This window comes from Erinaceus europaeus, chromosome 3, assembly GCF_950295315.1.
Source record: "Erinaceus europaeus chromosome 3, mEriEur2.1, whole genome shotgun sequence".
NCBI classification, from domain to species: Eukaryota; Metazoa; Chordata; class Mammalia; order Eulipotyphla; family Erinaceidae; genus Erinaceus; species Erinaceus europaeus.
Genome location: NC_080164.1, coordinates 145,893,179 through 145,914,059, shown reverse-complemented (window position 1 = coordinate 145,914,059; position 20,881 = coordinate 145,893,179). Strand labels below are relative to the sequence as shown.

Below are 20,881 nucleotides of genomic sequence, written 5' to 3'. Positions count from 1 at the left end.
AACTTGGCAAGAGCAGAACACTCTGCAAGTGAGCTATTTCACTGACCTAACCAGTGGAAAATTCAAAGAGAATTTGAATGTGAACATTCTCAAATTTGGTAATATGAATGCTAATTAGGATTTAGATAATAAGAATGAATGATTCCCTTTGAATAAAATTCTTCAACTTGCAGTAATGACACCATTGTGAATTGAAGTGTGGCTTAATGAGCTAGGAAGCAAAGCAGCCACATAATGATTATGCATATTGCAAGATGCTTATGCAAATGACTTTCTTGCTTGAGGCTCTGAGTTCCCAGGTTCAATCCCCAGCACCAACATAAATCAGGGCTGCTGTGTGGATGCTCTAGTGAAAAAAAGAAAAGAAAAAAAAAGGAAAAAAAGATGAAAGGGGAAGGGAGGGGAGGGCAAAGAAGGGGAAGGAAGAGGAGAGGAGCCAAGGAATCTTTCATCTTGAATGGTGGTTGTCTTGAGCACTGGGCATCCTAGCTAGCACTAGCATAATGAATTGAGGAGATATGTGGAATGCTTGACAAAGAGCAGGGTGAGTGTATCATGTGGCCCAGGACTCACTCTCTCACTGCCCCACATGTATTTGAGATACATAAAAATAAGAGCCCTAATAGAAAAAAAACAAAAAAACTGGCCCTTTAGAAGAATTTTGGGTCAAAAAAAAGGGAAGAAAGGTATGATTGTAGTGGAGGCTCTGCTTAGGAAATGATAGTTTAGGCTCCTAGTTTGTTTTTCTTTATTTTCTTTAAACAAATATATACTATAGAAATGATCCCTGAAAGTATAGTCTTACAAATATGTATATATATTTGTTATTAATAGTATAAGGTTGTAGGGGCCGGGTGGTAGTGAGGTGGGTTAAGCTCACATGGTGCGAAGCGCTAAGACCTGTGTAAAGACCCTGGTTCGAACCCCTTTTAGTCTAATTATATAGGGCTCTTGAAAGCAACCAAATTTTAAAGTGATTTGAATGCACTTTTAATTATGTGAGATATTTCTGCTTGGAAATGGATCACCGTGGCCTGGAAAATATGTACACATTCAAGATAAAAGGTGCAAGGAGCTTGGAATTTCAGAAGAAGTTTTAAGTTCCTCTGCAAACTCATTTTTATGAATGAAGTACTGGAAACTAACTTAGAAAGGGAGGCAGTAAAGTAATTCCTCCCTTTGCATTTCTCTTGCTTCCTTTTCAGTCATTATTATATATTATACACTACAATAATTGCAAAACATATAAGAGTACAGCCAGTAAACGTAGAAAGCTGGGTAGAAGTTGATAGCATAATAATTATGCTATCTACCAAGAGACTCTCATGCCTGAGGCTCTGAAGTCCCAGGTTCAGTCCCCCACACCACCATAAGCCAGACCTGATCAGTGCTATGGAGAAAAAAAAAAAAGAAAGAAAAAAGTAAGAAAAAGAAAGAAAGAAAGAAAGAAAGAAAGAAGGAAAAATGCATTGAAGTTGGGAACAGGATGCTCTGATTCCAGTAAAATCAAGATACTAATTTTTAGGGCTTGTCATAATTTTCCTGTATTTCTGCTCAATCCATACTTATATTCTCAAATTTAACTCCAGAAAACTAGCTTAATACCTAAATGAAGGAAAGATGGGAAGTTCTATATAGTAGTCTGGAGCCAAGAGATAGGCCCAGACCAGATGAAATCTCCAAGGGAATGGTGAGACAGAGAAGAAAAGCACTCTAAGGACTGAGGTTTATCTTAGTAGCAACAGAAGAAAAAAGAGAGACTAAGAAAGAAAGCAGAGAAGATCTCTCTCTGCCAAACCAAAAGCAGGATCCCCTGAAGGGAGAATATTGATAGTGAATCATGAAGATTGCAGTCTCAGCTCTTTCTACCCACCTTCTATACCCTACCTGGATGATGTCATCAATATTCTCCACACTTTAAACATTCATACCTATAAAAATGACTGTAAAATCTATGTCCTCATTCCTACTTTGAACATCTCTACCTGGAAGTCTCTAATCAAGGGTCATCTCAATACAAAATGTCCCAGATTAAACTTCCTTTAATCTTCACAGATTGTCTTCTCCTGGGTCTTCCTTTTCTGAAAGAGAGAGATCTTCCTGCTTCACCTTGTCTAAAAAAAAAAAAAAAAAAAAAAAAATCCCTCTTATTCTTTTCCACCAAACTTTAAATTGTTTTTTTTTTCAGTACTAGCATTTGCCATTGTCCATTTTCTCTCTCCCATAGTAGACAAAGTCACAGAAGAGCAACTCAGTCTTTTTGATGCCTTCTAAAAGGCTCCCAGACCACAATAAATATTCAGTTCTCCTGAATAACATTTTTATGAAGCCTCTTACTACTGGATGTAAAAATTAAATGTATTATTTTGAACTAATTTTATATTTACAGACAGATATAAGAATATAGAAAGAATCCAATATACCTATTTCCCAGTATCTTTCAGTGATAATGTCTTGCAAAACTGTAGTACAATATCTCAAGCACAGCATTGTATTAGAAGTAATTGACATTGAGTGGAGGAGCTAGCATAATGGTTATGCAAAAAGACTCTCATAACTGAGGTTCTAAAGTCCCAAGTTCAATCCCCGACACCAACATAAATCAGGATTAAGCAATGCTCTAGTTGAAAAAAAAAAGTTTATTTTATTTATTATTATATGGAGACAGAGAGAAAATTGAGAGGGGTGGGAGTAATAGAAAGGGAGAGAGACAGAGAGACACTTGCAGCTCTACTTCACCACTTGTGAAGTTTCCCCCTGCAGGTGAGGACCAGGGGCTTGAACCCTGGCCCTTGTGCACCTAACCAGGTATGCCACCATCTGGCCCCCCAAAATGTTTTTTTTTAATTAATTAATTTATTTAAGAAAGGAGACATTAGCAAAATCATAGGATGGGGGGGGGGATACAACTCCACACAATTCCCACCACCCAATCTCCATATCCCATCCCCTCCCCAATATCTATCCCATTCTCTATCCCTCTGGGAGCATGGACCCAGGGTCATTGTGGGTTGCAGAAGGTCATTTTGATAGGTGTGTAGTAAGATCTCATAGTAGCTTTATTTGTGCTTCCCTAAAGGTTAATGATTTTGAACATTTTTCCATGTTTACTTTCCATCTGTATAGCCACTTGGTGAAATGTCTGTTTAGGTTTTTTGTTCACTTATTTAATTAGTTTTTTTTTTAACTGTTGAGTTTTCAGTAATTATTAATATTCTAAATGTTAGGGGTGTTTTTTGTTAGATAAATGGCTGGCAAATATTTTCTTAGGTTTGTAAACTAACATTACAATAATAATAACAATAACACTCTTCTAACATGTAGCTTGCTTTTCTTTTTGTTAATAGGAGTTTCACAAAATCAAAGTTTTTATTTTCCACTTTTATCTTATTATTATTGAAAAAATATATAACATATCCATTTTCTTTTCCTAAGTTACTTTTTTTTTTTTGGTGTTGCATCTAAGAACTCTTTACATAGTACTAGACCTGAAGTTTTTCTCCTTTGCTTAATTTTTCTGAGAGATTTATATTTTGCTTTTAATCCTATGTTTCAGTTAATTTTTGTATAAAAATTGAAACAATATCAAGTTAGCTCTCTTGATACCAGGTGAACGAGTGTCTCATTTCTTTTAGCCATTCTTTGTAATTTTTTTCTCCTTTTATGTGATTTTAGAGTGAAGTTTCTAAACCTGCAGAAAAATTAAGCACAGTTGTTATTTTAGTCTTATAATTCATGAATGTGGTTGTATCTGATCTTTCCATTTATTTATATCTTCATGATTTCTTTCTTCAGCATTTCTGTACTGTTCAGCATACATGTTCTACATATATTTCACCAAATTTATACCTAAGTATTCCTCCTCCTGCATTCTTCCATTAAGTTTTGTGTCTATTTATTAATGTGGAACACTGATTTTTTTCTTTCTTCTTTTTTTTTTTTTTGGTGTGGTATGGGTATCAAGAAATTATAAGCTCATAAAATACATTGAAAATGTATTTCTTCTTCTTTTGTTTTGTGAAAGAGAGCATATAGGATTGGCACAGATTTCTTTTTTTAATTTTTTAAATTATCTTTGTTTATTTATATTGGATAGAGACAGAGAAATTGAGAGGGAAAGGGGAGATAGAGAGGGAGAGACATCTGCAGCTCTGCGCTGCTCATGAAGCTTTCCCCCTGCAAGTGGAGACCAGGGGCTTGAACCTGGGTCCTTGAGCACTGTAACATGTGCACTCAACCAGGTACACCACCACTCAGCCCTCACATTGATGTTTCTTTAAATGCTTGTTAGAGAATTCTCTAGTAAACTCTTTGTGTCTGGGAATTTCTTTGGAATCGGGGGACTTTTAAATTACAAATTCAATTTCCTTAAGAGTTAAAGAGCTGTTCCACAGTGGGTAGGTTATATTGTCAGAGGAACTGACCCATTCCATTAAGTTTATCAACTTCATATCAACACGATGTCAACTTTGTCAACAAACACCATATGCATGTGTACAGTGATATCTAGAGCATTCCTTTCCCATCCTTTTGATGTCTGCAGGATCTGTATGGATACTCCTAGTTTCATTCCTGACTCAGTAGTATGTGCCTTCCTCTTTGTCTTTTGTCAGTGTTGCTAATGATTTGCTCGTTTTTCTGATTTTTCTAAGCCTTATGCCTTCTTTCCACCAACTTTTCTCTATTGATTTCCTATTTTAAATTTATAAGTTTGAGTTCTCTATTTCCTTCATTCTATTCGCCCTTTATGCATTAAACATTAGAATTCAATTTTGGAGGACTAAGTGGTGGCAACACTTGATTGAATGCATATGTTATCATGTATAAACACCCTGGGTCAAACTCCTAGCCCCCATCTGGGGAAGCCAGAAGCTTCACAAATGGTAAAGCAATGTTGCAAGCATCTCTAGCTTTCTCTCCCTACCCTCTCTCAATATTTCTGTGTCCTGTCAGAAAAAAAAAAAAAGAAGAAAAAATTAAAAGAACTCCATTTTGATTTATCTACAGCATTCCTAGCACATATTAATGTAGATCTTCAATGGTTTCTCTAATTATTATGTTGTATATAAGTAAACAATGTTTTACCTGTTCAAATGAAGTCTACAAATCATATGTTGTTTATCTCCCTTTGCCCTTCCACATTTGTAGCATAAATATTGTTATGTATTCTGCATGTATTCAGAACCACAACAGGCTAGATTATTCTTTTTTGTGTCCACTACAAACTTTAATTTAGAAAACTAGAGTCTTTTGTGCTTCTCTACATCTTTATTTTTTCTGACTTCTTAATAACCAAAAGTTTCCTTTTTACTGATTTTGTTGTTGTTGTTCATTTAGAGAACTCTAGTTGGAGTTAGTTATTCTTTTTTTTTTTCTCCAAGCCATTGTATTGGGAATGTAATGATTTATAGGGCAATTGTTGACACATCAGCTAGGCATTCCTTTTTTTTATTAGTTAATTTATTATTATCTTTTAAATATTTCTTACCAGAGCACTGTCCAGGTCTGGCTTAAGACGATGCTGGGGACTAAAACTGGGACCTTGGAGCCTCAGGCAGGAAAGTCATTTGCATAACCATCTGCTATCTCCCCAGCCCCATCATTCTTTTAGGGCAGGTATCCTAATCAACTCCCTTAGTCCCTTCGTCTCATAATGCTTTTCTTTTTTTTTTAAATATTTATTTATTTATTCCGTTTTGCTGCCCTTGTTGTTTTATTATTGTAGTTATTATTAATGTCATTGTTGTTGGATAGGACAGAGAGAAATGGAGAGAGGAGGGGAAGACAGAGAGGGGGAGAGAAAGATAGACACCTGCAGACCTGCTTCACTGCCTGTGAAGCGACTCCCCTGCAGGTGGGGAGCTGGGGGCTCGAACCGGGATCCTTACGCCGGTCCTTGTGCTTTGTGCCACCTGAGCTTAAGTCGCTGAGCTACTGCCCAACTCCCTGTAATGCTTTTCTTTCTCCTTAACTCCTGAAAGAAAGATTCTTGGCTGATAACTCTTATTTATTTATTTATTTATTTATTTATTTATTTATTTATTTATAAAAAGGAAGCATTGACAAAATCATAGGATAAGTGGGGTACAACTCCACACAATTCCCACCACCAGAACTCCATATCCCATCCCCTCCCCTGATAGCTTTCCTATTCTTTATTCCTCTGGGAGTATGGACCTAAGGTCATTGTGGGATGCAGAAGGTGGAAGGTCTGGCTTCTGTAATTGCTTCCCCTATGAACATGGGTGTTGACTCCCAGCCTGCCTCTCTCTTTCCCTAGTAGGGTGGGGATCTGGGGAAGTGGAGCTCCAGGCCGCATTTGGTGGGGTTGTCTGTCCAGGGAAGTCTGGTCGGCATCATGCTGGCATCCGGAACCTGGTGGCTGACAAGAGAGTTAACATACAAAGCCAAACAAATTGTTGAACAATCATGGACCTAAAGGCTGGAATAGTGCAGATGAAGTGTTGGGGGGGGGGTTCCTCCATTTTGTAGATAGCTAGTAGGCATATTTTAGTTATATTTCAAAGGGCCTGTGGCTATACTAGTTTTTTTTTTTTTTCTCTGAGCCTGAAATCTGATATGCAGGTGGATACAAGTTATTATCTGGGGAGGTGATGTCATGGCTGGAAAAGGGACAGAAAGTTGGATCAGGGAAGAGAGTAGCTCCCTAATATGGGGAAGGGGTATAAATATTGTTGACTATAAACTCCATTGATTTGATTTGGTCTCTTTTCAGCCACCAGGTTCCAGATGCTAGCATGATACCGACCAGACCTTTATTCCTCTGGGAGTATGGACCTAAGGTCATTGTGGGATGCAGGACGATCCATACTCCCAGCCTGTCTCTCTCTTTCTCTAGTGGGGAAGGGCTCTGGAGAAGCAGAGCTCCAGGACACATTGTTGGGGTTGTCTGTCCAGGGAAGTCTGGTCGGCATCTGGAACCTGGTGGTTGACAAGAGGGTTAACATACAAAGCCAAACAAATTGTACACCAATCATGGACCGAAGGGCTGGAATAGTTCAGATGAAGAGTTGGGGGGGTCCTCCATTTTGTAGATAGCTAGTAGGCATATTTTAGTTAAATTCCAAAGGGCCTATGGCCATACTAGTTTTTTTTCTTCATTTTTTTTTTCCTTTTTCCCTGAGCCTGAAATCTAATATGCCAGTGGATCCAAGTTATTGTCTGGGGAAATGATGTCATGGCTGGAAAAAGGACCAGAAAGCTGCATCAGGGAAGAGAGTAGCTCCCTAATATGGGAAAGGTGTATAAATATTGTTGACTGTAAACCCCATTGATTTGATGTGATCTGGGGCCCATATTCAGCTTAGGAGCCTATGTGACCTCTGCATCCTTGTAGATCTGAGCTCACATTCTGTGGTCATAAGTAGAAATGTTCCAAGCTGCCCCAATATCAGGACCCACCTTCCTCAGGTGTAGCATAGAGTATGTTGTCCAGCCTTCCATTGCAAGATGGAACATTCTCCACCACTGTTGATCCAAGTTGAAGGCAAAATCCTATGGGGGTCCACAAAGGGGTCTTTTTTGTTGTTCCTGATAGAGATGACCAGTAAAAATGGAGAGAGGGATTTATTTGAGGTCTAGGCACATCAAGTCTGTTTGGGAATCTCAGGAACCCCCGAATAGGGCCCCAGCTAATGGGGTGACCTGATAGTGACTAGAGAGTCATCTTTAAAGTCTGCCAGTCTCTTGCCCTTATTCAGCTTTTACAGTCCTTGCTTTGCTAAGGGTAGCTTTGGAGTGAGTGAGGGAAGTATAATAGAAAGTAGGTGAGGAGGGTATCTAAGTCTAATTAGATACTATTTCATTAGGAACTTTATACAGACTCACTGCAGAATATTGTGTACTTTTGCTTTCAGGTATGTATTTTGCCCTAGTTTATGGATACATGTGAACATATGGTCTATCTTAGGGGACCTGGCCTATATCTAGGCTTTGGGACTTTGTTAGGAAGTGAACCTCCTGGAATGGAATTAGAGAATACTATGAAAGGAAAGTTCTCACCCAAGTAATGAGGCTGAAGGGTTGACATTTCATGCTTGACGTCTCTGAACACATTCTGAAGTGAAGCATGCTGAGGTGGTACTCCTTGCGTTGATTAGGTTGGGACTGGTGGATGCAATATCATTTGAATTTCTTTCTCTCTCTCTTTCTTTCTTTCTTTCTTTCTTTCTTTTTGCCACAAAGGTTTGCTTGGGGGTTTACACTTATACAATACCACCATTCCCAGCAAGACTTTCTTTTCTCTCTAGATAGATGGTTAAAGACTGGGAGAGAGAAAAAGGCTCCATTTCTCTCAAAATGTGTCCACCTTCTGAGAGAAATCCATTATTTCCTTCCTTATTAAAGGCAGGTTGGGACTTCACAACAGTTAGTGTATTCTTTATCTCTTAAAGAAAACTTTGGAGAGGAGATAGAGAAAAGGCCAAATGAAAAATTGGAGTAAGGGAAATAATTTTTAGAGAAAAAAAAAGATCAAAGCAGTAAGAATAAATGTAGTGCTTTGTTAAAAGGCTGGCTCTGAGCATAATACACTGGCAAAGAAGGCTTGAAGAATAAGAAAGTGGTGAATAGAATTCTTAGTGCAGCCTTCATAACAGAGTGCTTGATTCTGCTGATTAACAGTTGGAAAACCCTGTTGTAGGACTGTTTGAAGTCCTCATTATTGAAGACAGGTGTTTGTAGCTTAACAGTTTGTTAGTATTTATAAAAAACAGACAAGGCAACAGACAAGGCTGTCGTCCAGGAGGCGGCATAGTGGTAAAGCTTTAGACTCTCAAGCATGAGGTCCCGAGTTTGATCCCCGGCAGCACATGTGCCAGAGTGATGTCTGTTTCTTCCTCTCTCCTCCTATCTTTCTCATAAATAAATAAAATCTTTAAAAAAAAAAAAAAAAGAGCTATCAAGAACAATGAACCCACCTTTTCTGACCCATCTTGGACAGAGCTAGAAGGAATTATGTTAAGTAAACTAAGTCAGAAAGATAAAGAAGAGTATGGGATGATCCCACTCATCAACAGAAGTTGAGTAAGAAGATCTGAAAGGGAAACTAAAAGCAGGACCTGACTAAATTGTAAGTAGGGCACCAAAGTACAAACCCTGCGGTGAGGGATAGGCATGCAGCTTCCTGGGACAGTGGGGAGTGGGAGTGGGTGGGAGGGATGGGTCACTGTCTTTTGGTGGTGGGAATGGTGTTTATGTACACTCCTAGTAAAGTGTAGTCATATAAATCACTAGATAATTAATATGAGAAGGGGAAAATTAATGGTATGTCTCAAAGTTTTTCAAAACACAAACTGAGTCTTTTTAATATATAGGATGTGTATTTGATGTGCAGACTCTATCAAAAGCCTAGACCAAGTAGATCAGAAGCAACCAATAGCACAGCTATATACAAGATATTGGATACTGTACAGCAAACCATAACAAAGGGACTTTTCAAAGTTAACCCAATTAACAAATAATGTGATGATAACATTAACTATCGATTGTCTTTTTGAACCCTAAGATAGCAGGAACCTCACATCTCCACTATAGAGCCCCTACTTCCCCCAGTCCTGGAACCCTTGGATAGGGCCTACTTTCCCGTATGCCTCTCCCAATCCATATCAAATAATATTGCATCCGCCGATCACAACCTAACCAACACAATGATTGCCACCTCAACATGCTTCACCTCAGACTGTGTCCAGAGACTTCACGTGTGGAATGACAACCCTTCAGCTTCATTACTCGGGTGAGACCTTTCCTTACATAGTATTCTCTAATTACATCCCAAGTGGTTCACTTTCTAACAAAGACCCAAAACCTAGATATACACCAGTTTCTGTGAGAGAGAGCATATGTTCACACGTATCCATAAACTACTGCAAAATATATACCTGAAAGCAGAAGTACACTAGAGTTTGCAGTGAGTAACCCCCTAACACTTCCTCTCCACTATTCCAAGCTTTGGGTCCATGATTGCTCAACAATTTGTTTGGCTTTGTATGTTAACTCTCTTTTCAGTCACCAGGTTCCAGATGCCATCAGGATGCTGGCCAGGCTTCCCTGGACTGAAGACCCCATCAATGTGTCCTGGAGCTCCGCTTCCCCAGAGACCCACCCTACTAGGGAAAGAGAGAGGCAGATTGGGAGTATGGACCGACCAGTCAATGCCCATGTTCATTGGGGAAGCAATTACAGAAGCCAGACCTTCCACCTTCTGCAACCCACAACGACCCTGGGTCCATGCTCCCAGAGGGATAGAGAATGGGAAAGCTAACAGGGGAGGGGGTGGGATATGGAGATTGGGTGGTGGGAATTTTGTGGAGTTGTACCCCTTTATCCCTTTTTATCCTTTCTTAAATTAAAAAAAAAAGAAAACAAAAAAAAAAAAAAAGACAAGGTCATTACATGTATAAACTCTGGTCTGGTCACTTGTAGGCCTGAGTGTTGGCTACCCAGGCAAACTCGTGCTTGACAGGCAGGTACAGAGGCCAGTGGGAAATACTGAAACAAATCTGAAGGTCCTCTCATCCCCAACTCCTCTCTTTGCCTTGGGAGTTCTGATAAACTTATTGTTTTTATTCATCATAAGAGAGCCACTGCTAGAAATGGACCTAGTCTATGATCCTGCAATTCCTCTCCTGGGGATATATCCTAAGGAACTCAACACATCCATCCAAAAAGATCTGTGTACACATATGTTCTTAGCAGCACAATTTGTAATAGCCAAAACCTGGAAGCAACCCAGGTGTCCAACAACAGATGAGTGGCTGAGCAAGTTGTGGTATATATACACAATGGAATACTGCTCTGCTATTAAAAACGGTGACTTCACCATTTTCAGCTGATCTTGGATAGAGCTTGAGAAAAATCATATGAAGTGAAATAAGTCAGAAAGAGAAGGATGAATATGGGATGATCTCACTCTCAGGCAGAAGTTGAAAAACAAGATCAGAAGAGAAAACACAAGTAGAACCTGAACTAGAGTTGGTGTATTGCACCAAAGTAAAAGACTCTGGGGTGGGTGGAGGAAGAATACAGGTCCAAAAAGGTTGACAGAGGACCTAGTAGGGGTTGTATTGTTATATGGAAAACTGGGAAATGTTATGCATGTACAAACTATTGTACTTACTATTGAATATAAAACATTAATTCCTCAATAAAGAAATTAAAAAAAGAGAGCCACTGAATATGCTTGTCTAATCCTAACATGAACGTCTACCTATAAGTATAGAAAACTATCTGATTCAAACCGTATGCCTCTTACACTCAGTCATTTGTTTAAAAAAAAAAAAAAAGGTCTTACAGAATCTATTGTGTGCTATGCAAGGTGCTAGATATTCAAAGTACAAGGGGAAAAAACAAGCAGAATGTGTATTATTTGTCTAGAAGCTCTAGGGAAGTATCATGTCATGTTAGTCTTCACTCCTGTGTTTGCCTCTAGTCAGGGACTGACAAATAATGGCTCATGGGAAAATTTAATCAACACCATTTTTTGTAAACATACCCTTGTTGGAATATAACTGTACTCATTTATTCACTTATTGTTTACAAGTTCCATCACACTATAATAATCTGCAAAAAAAAATTAAAGAATTTATTATCTGGGCACTTAGAGGAAAATGTGGCCAACCCCTACCCTAAATTATGAATAGAGGAAAGCCTGGTCTATCCTGGTCATTCCTCCCCTTCCCTGGAAAATCCTTCAGTGCAGTATAACAAGGTCATGGCACTAGCCTTTAGCCAACAACTATAGTTAAGGATATAGGGGAAAGCATATTTAATTATGGACAAAGTATATGTGTGTCCCCAAATCTCCATAGACCACTGTAATCCAAAGTCCTTGACTTCACTGGCATGTCTTCTGTCTGCTTTCAAACTCATACAATGGAGTCAACATCACAGTCAGAGCTGAGAACAAATGTTAGTTGTCTATCATTCAACAATAAGCAACAGTTGATAGAAGCACATACAGCTCCCACCCTATCAGCTTTGCAGTTAGAGCATTCCAGGCATGTTTGCAGCACATCTGGGGTTCAATATGGTTATGAGTAAGGAGGTGCAGTTGAACTAAGATCAGAGAGCTAGGAAGGGATCAGCACACTGATAAAAGGACTTGGGCTTGAAATCTGAGTGAGATGAAAGCCACTAGTGGGTTTTGAGCACAATTATCAGAGCTGATCCGTGTTTTAAGAAGACCACTCTGGTTGACATCTAGGAACTAACTCAGAGAAGCCCGAGACCTGTGGAAGCAGGACTATCAGTGAGGAGGCTGTTGGAGTGCTGCAGGTGCAACCTAATAGTGACTGAACCTAGGAGCAGGGACAGAAGGGCAAGCAGTGGTTAGATTGTGCACTTTGGAGAAGGAGCCAGTAGGAAAACACCAAAGGCTTTGACTTGAACAACTAGAAGGATAAGATAGCACTGACTGAGGTGGGACAAACTGAGCAATATCAGATTTGAGGAGTGAGAACAATGGTTCATTTAGACATGTGACCTGGCTATTAAACTTCTCTCAATTTCAGAGCCTTATTTCTATAATAATAATAATAATATCCCTTCCCCTGGGGGGTATTGTGAAGATTAAAGAGGATGGTAGGTGTGAAGCTGGCAAGCTCACCATGAATGTTGATATCTCACCTGAATCTTAGGCTTCTGTTTACAATTTTTCCCCCAGTTTATTAAACCATATCTCACAACCAGGAATGTGAGGAAGAGGTACTTAAGGGGAGAGAGGACAATGTGAGACAAATGAGACAGTGAGGAAACATCTACCACATGGCTCTCAGGAGGGCAATTCTCCTCACCCTTTAAAGAGTAACCAAGTCGTCCATCTCTGTAACTAGTGAACCTGGCTTACACACCAGCCACAGTCCTGCTGTACACTAGAACATTTCTCTCCTGCTCTCAAGCTTCACTTCCATGACCTGTAAAATGGGAGTTTGGGGGGGTATAGCCTAATAGTGGAGCATAGGTTTTGTATGTATAAGGTCCTGAGTTTGACCCCAGCACCAACCAAAAATTATAGTAAAGGACCAAGTAGAATGGGCATGTTAATAGCACCCCCTTCTCAGCATCAGTTGTGTGGACAGGATGAGACTTAACACTGAACCTGTAGCTTAATGAGTCCCCCTGGGAAGGTTGCTATGATTCTGATGATGAAGTTGATTTGCCTTCTCTGTCGATTTTTTCATTGCATGGTTATCATGCTGGCTGATTGCTTCCTATCATATGGAAAAAGATAAATGAGTCTAAATTTCCAATTGTAGCTTAAAAGATTGAATATGAAGGAATTTTCTTAAGAAGAATTTCAAATTTTCAGCCTTCACCTAAGAAATTCCTATGGAAAAGCTTTCACAGTGTGACCCTTATTTGCATCTTCTAATTCCATGTCTTATCAAATGCCAAAGTGTGGTTTTCTAGTCACACCTCAATTCATAAGATGTGAAACTTAGAAGAGGGGAAAGAAAGCCCCCATTACTGTGATGAGAGTTCACATACCCAAAACAAAGGAGTTTTTTGCTTCAGAAAATTTTAATCAAGGTAACCTTGAGTCAGTTTTTCTAGTATTTGCAGCATGCATGACCACCTTCCCAGATGTCTCATAGTAATCCCCTCTAATTTTATTATTTTTTAAATTGCCACTGGGGTTATAGCTGGGGCTCAGTGCCTGCCCAACCAATCCACTTCTCCCAGTGCCCATTTTCTTTCTTTTTTTCTTGATTTTTTTCCCTATTTTATTTGATAAGATAGAGAGAAATTGCGAAGGGAGAGGAAGGGAGTGGTCGGTAGCGCAGTAGTTAAACACAGGTGACACAAAGCGCAAGGACCAGGGTAAGGATCTCGGTTCAAGCCCCCGACTCCCCACCTACAGGGGCCTAGCTTCACAGGAGAAGGGAGAGGGAAATAGGGAGAGAGATAGAGAAACACCTGACATACTGCTAGTCCACTCCTGAGTATCCCCCCCAACCCCACCCCTGCAGATGGTGACAAGGGGCTTGAACCCAGGTTCCTAAGCATGATAATATGTACACTCAACTGGGGGTGCCACTGCCTGACCCCTATAGAAATTCATTTTAAGGACATGCACATAGATGACTGACTAGCCCCTCACCTAAGAAAAGTCTGTGAAGAAGTCAGAATTCCTTATCCAGCTCTGGTTTGGTTCTCTGACTTAGCAGGAGTGCTTCTACAAAGCTTAGTAGTAGTTAGCATTATAGCAGAAGACTCAAATGCCAGAAATTCTATTTTTAAGAATTTATGCTAAAGATAAAGAAGGGGAAAACAGTGCAAGGAGATGCTCCTCATAACAGTGCCGAAAAGATATCACAAAGAGCCAGCACAATAGCTCACCTGGACAGTGTGCTGCTTTGGCATGTGCATGTGCATGACTCAGGCTTGAGCCTGGCCACCACCACACTGAAGAATGCTTTGAAGTGGTGTTGTCACTTCTTTTCTCTGTTTCTCTCTGTCTCTGTCCTTATCAAATATATAAATTTTATCTATGAATGAATTGGGCAAAAATGTAGGAACAGTTTAATAGGCTGTGAAATGTTGCGTAGACTTAAAAACCTTTTAAATATAAAGGCTTCAGAGACATTGAAAATATTTTGGATGTAATGTGAAATGAGATGGCTGAATCCAAATTAAACACTGCTCCGTGGTTGTTAGTAAATGGGATGCTTACATGTGGATGAGCACGAGTAGATAATAGGCAAAACGGAAACGTCACTTGTGACTGCTGGAAATAGGCTTTTTCCCTTCAAAATATTTTCTGAGGGTGTTGCTATGACAACTCTTCGAAGAAAAAAAATTATTTAATATAATTAAGTAAACCCAAAGCACCCAAGCTGTAGGTTCCGTGAGGCTGGGCAGAGTGATACAGTCATGTGCACTACAGACAGAAGATTCCTCTCTCGTTGCTTAGGCACAGGTTATAGATCACCTGCTGACAGCTGTCTGCTCACTCCAGGCAGGAAGCTACTGCTGCTGGATACATCTTTTATATGTGAATCATAGACATCAAAGTCCCCAAGTCTACTCCATCAGAGCTTGAAACACTTACAACCTCCTTCCAAAATTTTGCAATGATTAATTTCCTGTCCAGAGAAACTAAGCCTGAGTGGAAAAGTCTGACTTATATCCCTTTACCTATAGCAATCATCTGGTCTACACTTTACCTATAGCAATCATCTGGTCTACACTCTGGCCTAAATAATTAAGCCTTTCAAAAATTAGTAAAGTCATAGGACCCTTGGAATGTACCTAAAAGAAACTTCCTAGCTCCTTCCAACATGAAGACTCCAAATTTCATCTGCTACACTCTGACCTTTAAGTTTCTGACTACTAAATGGATTGTTCTGCTTTATATATTAATGCTTTTCAGCCACCAAGTTACAGATGCTACCGTGACACCAACCTGAGTTCCCTGGGCAGGATTTTACCAATGTACCCTGGAACCCCACCTCTCCAGAGCCCCTGCTAGGGACAAATAGAAACAGGCTGGGGGTATGGATTGACCTGCTAATGCCCATGTCCAGTGGAGAAGCAATTACAGAAGTCAGACCTTCCATCTTCTGCACCCCATAAAGATCCATATTCCCATACTCCCATATGTCCATATTCCCAGAGGCATAAAGAATGGAGAATGTTTCAACGGGGCGGGGGGGGGGGGATATGGATCTCTGGTGGTGGGAATTGTATGGAATTATACCCCTCTTATACAAAAAATAAAAGAAAGAAAGAAAAACAAAATTAAATAAGTAAAAGCTTTAATACAGATGTTTACATTTGATCTTCTATCAGACTAGAAAAGGGAAATTTGCTCCACTCCCTAATAAATAAATAGCTAAAGTATAAATAAAGTTTGGAATACATAGTTTTACTCTAAGAAAAGAAAACTAAATCTTTAAACTGGACTACATTTATAAACAAATGCATTTTTTCTTCCCTGTAGTAATCCACTCATACATCCATCCACTCACCGAACCTTTACAGAATATCTTTCATCTGCTGGGTATTTGCTCTGCATGAGGAATTAAAATGCATACGAAATAATCTTATCAAGGAGCTCAAAATCTAATTGTGTCTAAATGTGTCTAAAGACAGACACATTTTCAATTTTACATGGTAAGTTAATGTTGGTATGCTTCTAAATTCTGCTTCTAAGACCCCTTCTGTTTCATTGGTTTAATCCCCCCTGCTTAACACTGTATTCTATTTACATAACCACTGTTAACTAAGCACCACCCTGCCTCCAGGGCATTGGTTTAATCCTCATTGTTTTGCATGCTTTTTCCTTCTCCCCACCCCCTATCCTATGTACATCCTCTTCGGACCTGACTCTTCTGCCTCAGGATATATAAGGACAAGATTGTGATTAGAGATAGCTTAGATTGCACTGCGTTCCACATGAATAAAGACTGAACTGCGTTACCACTCAGCCATGAGTCCCTGGTCATCTCTCTCTCCCGCCCGCGAAGCTAGCCCGGCAAGTTAAAGTCTTGCTTTCATCATCTGTGAAAGGAGGGAGGAATTCCTACCTCACAAAGTTAAGAGAAGGCTTAGTATAATATCATATGTGAGAGGCACCCAGAAAATGGGTAATCCTCAGGAAATATTTATATCCTTCCTATTGACATTATACATTGAACCACTGAGGTCATTTTATGATGGGGGAAGAATAGAATTCCTGGGATTTTGCTGAGGGGAGACTCTGACCTTCTACAGGCCTCAAAGCAGGCTGTCAATGAGGGGTAGTTCATCTAAACAGGATGGGCTTGGCTTCCTGGACATGCTAGTGTATGCTATGTCATGTGTCAGAATTCTATGTGGTCTAGCTATTATCCATTTGTATCTTCAATCTCAACTGAAAATTGAATCTTAGGTCCCCCATTTATTTTTTAATTGTTATTATTTTTTTCTTTATTGGGGGAATTAATGGCTTACATTACATTATTTTCTTTTAAGGAGGGGATTAATAGTTTATAGTATAATCTTTTTTTTCCTCCAGGGTTATCACTGGGGCTCAATCCTGGCACTTCGAATCCACTGCTCCTGGTGGCCATTTTTTTCCATTTTACTGGATAGGGAGGGAGATAGAAAGGGAAAGAAACAGAGAGACGCCTGCAGACCAACTTCACTGCTTGTGAAGCTTTTCCCCCTGCAGATGGGGAGCTAGGGGTTCAAACCCAGATCCTTGCACAGGTCCTTGCACTTAGTAGCATGTGCATTTAACCAGGTGTGCCGCCGCCAGGCCCCCTACAATTTAATTTTTACCACATAGGCACAGCCTTTCATCTCCCACTTGACTGGATCTAGGATACATACCAGGACCCTAATGTCTCCATCCTATTCCTTTCCCTCCTTCCCCAGCCCCCAACTCTTGAAATGGAAATGACTTTCTTTCCTCCTTAGAGTTCACCTGAGGGATCATTTGTTTCTAAGGGACTCTTTCTGTACGTATGGAAGCCACCCCCCCCACACACACACACACACACAAACACTCACGTACTCTTCTAAAGCATACTTTGCACCCAGGACATGCTTCACTCCTTTGCACACAGTTGATACTGATATCCAGACATTCTGGGGAAGGTGGACCTTTCCTTCTTGTCATTCCTGATCCTGGGTTTGGCATCTGCACTAGTTCTGTCAGGAACCATGTTTTGATTTTTTTTTTCCTGGCTTTCCATTGGAGCCAGACAAAACTCTCTTAAAAAGCAGACACACTGGTTTATAATTGACAACAATTTTGCCTTTGATTTTTGCAAAAGATAGGTTCTTCCTACAGATGGGTATTTCTTATATTCCTTTCTACAAGTAAAAAAGAAGAGAAAAAAAAGTGAATAATAGACCCCAGACCTTTTGTTTTTCTAACGAGCTTCTATGCAGGCATGGGGCTTAGAAGCTAGTAGGAGGTAGAGTTAATGTGCCATTTAGACTGTCTCTGAAAATCAGATGTCTCCATCACACTCTTGGCAAAATCTGAACTGCAATCAATTCTTAGATGAAATCTCTGACAGGTGCTCCAAGTGATGATATTCGAGGCTGCTGACTAAAGGGTGAGCCACATGTTGTAGGTGCCAGATGTGCAGGCAGAAAAATAATTAGTTGATATTCTTCTGATATTCTCCTCAGAAGGACCACAGGAGAGGTCAGTGCATAAAGCATGAAAGAGTTCATTCCAGCCTGAATAACTTTACAAAAAAATAAACATTATTTTCAAGGGGCACAGCAGTAGCACACCACATTGAGCTCTCATGTTACTGTGCTCAAGGACCCGGGTTCAAGTTTCTGGTCCTCACCTGCAAGGGGGAAGCCTCACAAGTAGTGAAACAGTGCTACAGCTCTCTCTCTCTCTCTCTCTCTCTCTCTCTCTTCCCTCTTTCACTAAGCCTGCCTCCAATCTGAATTACTCTCCTATCAAATAAAAATAAAACATATTTCAAAAAAATGTTTTTTCAATCTCTATTTTTATAAGGTAACAACTATCTCTTTCATTTTTATGAAATGAATGTATACTGAAAATTCACTAGGCTAGTTTTCAGTGTGATGCAGAAGAAAAACATTTTAAAGATAACTATATTTTGAAATGGAGAGTAACTATAGATGCTCCTTGACTTGCCTTGGCTCATGTTGTGATATTGTCAACCTATACTGCTTTTTTTGGGATGGAGCCCTACCACCTGCCAAAGAAGAGTTGTATTACATACAAACTGTTCTTCATAACACTAGTCTGAAGCAGGGGGCTGTTGTTAGTGGAGTAAGGTATTTGGCATACCTGACATATATAATTGCCATATGCAAAAATACACTTTGTTGTATGCTTTACATTGGTTTGGTCTAGCTCTCCCCCTGCCAGGAAAATTGGTTTAGTCCTGCTAGTTTCACGGGCCCGCTTGTCCCCGCCCCAAAGAACCCCGACAGAGTTCGAGACTTCTTGGCGCTGCCATGTGAGAAGGATGCAGGAGAGTTCTGTTTGGTGATTAGTTTGGGTTAGTTTATGAATCGTTGTTTGTGAATAAAGAAATACAGCTTCTCGGCCCAGCCGCGTGTCTCTGGTCGTCTCTGTTACCCGCCCGTGAAGGTAGCCTGGATAAAACAACAGCACTTGATTTTGTGGTAGATGACAATGGTGTCATCTGTCTAAAGCAGTATTTCTCAGATGAGTCATTCTACCTTCTCCCAGAGGACATTAAGCAACATCTAGAGAGACGTTTTCTGTTGTCACAATTTGGCAAGTGTTACAGGCATCTAGTGGGTTGAGATTAGGATTGCTGCTAAACATTCTATAGAATGCATAGGACAATTGGCTCCCACCTCCTACCCTCCGAAAATAGGATAATCTGGCCTCAACAGCCAACAGTGCCAAGGTAGTACTGCTCTGGTCCTGAGGGCGCTGTGTGGTCCTTTCTCTGAGGAAGCTAGTATTGCTGGGGAGAAAACGTTTCTGGACTCTGTTGATTGGAAGGGGAGGCAGCCTGAAACTGCAGGTTTTGGCAAGAAGTGAATTAGAGTTTTAGTGATTGCTTCCATTCCCCACCTCACTTTCCTGGGATACCCCAAATGTCAACCAATCTCTGGTAATTAATGTTTGCCTCCTTTCAAGCAGAGAAACCTCTCTCCTCTGCTTCCCAAGATAGCACACATCACATGGTATTGTGTTTGTTTCCCAAAAATTAGACTGTGTTCCTAAGGCCTGACATCACATCTAGTACTTAATTGGTGACTGATGAGTTTATGCCAAACTGTTCTCTTAATAAAAATCCCAGAAACACTGTGCCTTTCCCACAGGGAACCCACATTTCATCAACAGGCTGGAACAGCTTTTGTTGTGACTCTGGGACAGCATGTATTGTCTGATTCCATGAAAATCACTTCACACACAGTCTGACTTTAGAGTCTACTCAATAAGCATCCTTTTCCTTCCGGTTCACTTCATAGCAAGCTGGGAGAGATGCATGGGAGAGATCCAGGAGATATGCAGGTGTGAAGGTGTTAGACCGCACTGTCTTAATAGAGGCTGATGATGGTTTCAGAGCAATTCGTGAACTTGCCCAGTTCTTATCTTTGCCTCTCTCTCAACTCCATCCTGGCCTGGTACATCTGTGGCCATAGAGACTGGACATACATCCAGATTCATCCTTATCTTCATCACATAGAGATGTGTCTTAGAACTGGCTCTCTACTAAGGACCATGTTGTTCTTCCTCTTTGAATCTGACTGTGAATAAAAGACTAGCCCCTACCAGTAGAATGTGAGCAGATGCCAAGTGTGAGCTGTAGGCTGTGCCACTCAGGAGCCTCCTACACACTCTTTCCTCCTTTGCTGGCTAGGAGTAGGCACCAGTGAAGTCCTGGGTGATGATGAGATAGGCCAAGCCTGGATCCCTTCATTAAGTAGACTGACCACCAGGAACCTTAGATTATTACACTAATGTGATATAAACTTCTATTATACACTGTGTGTTTGGATCAATTTGTTTCGGCAGTCTAGCTTACTTTAATCAATCCAACTTGATTTTATAATTAAAACAAATAGAGCTGCCTCCTATGATCTCATGTAAGTGACATTCAGCAGCACTCATCCAGGACAAGAGGGGACCTACCTACAGCTATGAGAGTTCTTAGCAAGTCACCCAGCAGGAGGAAGCAAGTGGAAACATACTGATGGACAAGGCGACACCCAGTCCAGCCAGGCCCTGTGAGGGGAAGTCTGGCTTGTCCCCAGGGGCCTGCATAGTGGAGTCCTCAGGACATGTCAGCTTTGGAAACTGCATGTGGCACAATGGAGAGCAAGCAGAAAATAAGGTAGCATTTAGTAGTCAGTCTGTGAATCAAAATGCTCACTACTTGCCCCTATCCACAATTCTATG

At 40.3% G+C, this 20,881-nt stretch overlaps 1 pseudogene; it reads right to left on the bottom strand.

Moving 5' to 3' along the window:
• Window positions 1-729: 729 nt before the first annotated feature.
• On the bottom strand, window positions 730-803 carry LOC132537791 (small nucleolar RNA U3; annotated as a pseudogene).
• Window positions 804-20,881: the final 20,078 nt, after the last annotated feature.